General features: G+C 62.9%; 1 protein-coding gene across 1 annotated transcript in view; it reads right to left on the bottom strand.

Annotated features, from left to right (window-relative positions):
* Nucleotides 1-388, bottom strand: part of BIN1 (bridging integrator 1) — a 33087-nt gene that overhangs the window by 8182 nt on the left and 24517 nt on the right. The window lies entirely within an intron of this gene.

The following is a 388-nucleotide window of genomic DNA, read 5'->3' as shown; positions in this document are numbered from 1 at the left end:
CCTCCCTTCGTCCTTCTGGGAACGGGCGTTGCACGCCTCTGAGGGCGGGTACAGCAGCCTCTCTGCTCTGTGACCCGGCCACTGCCGCACCTCCGTGTGGTGACGGCAATTCTAGAAGCTGGAGTCTTGGCGCCTTGGAGGGCTCCCGAACCGGTCCGGTGGCCTCCTCACCTGACACTGAACTCCTGCCCCTCCTGAGCCTGCCTCCCGCCACCCCCAGCCTATATACAAGCTGCCGCCTCTGGCTACAGCTTGCGTCTGCTCACAGCCACTTGGCAAACTTCACCTGCTCCAGGAAGTCTTCCCTGATTGGCCCAATTCCTCTGAGCCGCCCAGCCCTCTGGGCCACAATGTCAACGGACTCTGGAGGCCACTGTTGAGTCAGCCA

The sequence above is a fragment of the Bison bison genome, unplaced genomic scaffold (assembly GCF_000754665.1).
Source record: "Bison bison bison isolate TAMUID 2011002044 unplaced genomic scaffold, Bison_UMD1.0 scf7180017864485, whole genome shotgun sequence".
In the NCBI taxonomy this organism is placed as follows: domain Eukaryota; kingdom Metazoa; phylum Chordata; class Mammalia; order Artiodactyla; family Bovidae; genus Bison; species Bison bison.
This window is presented reverse-complemented; position numbering and strand designations above follow the sequence as displayed.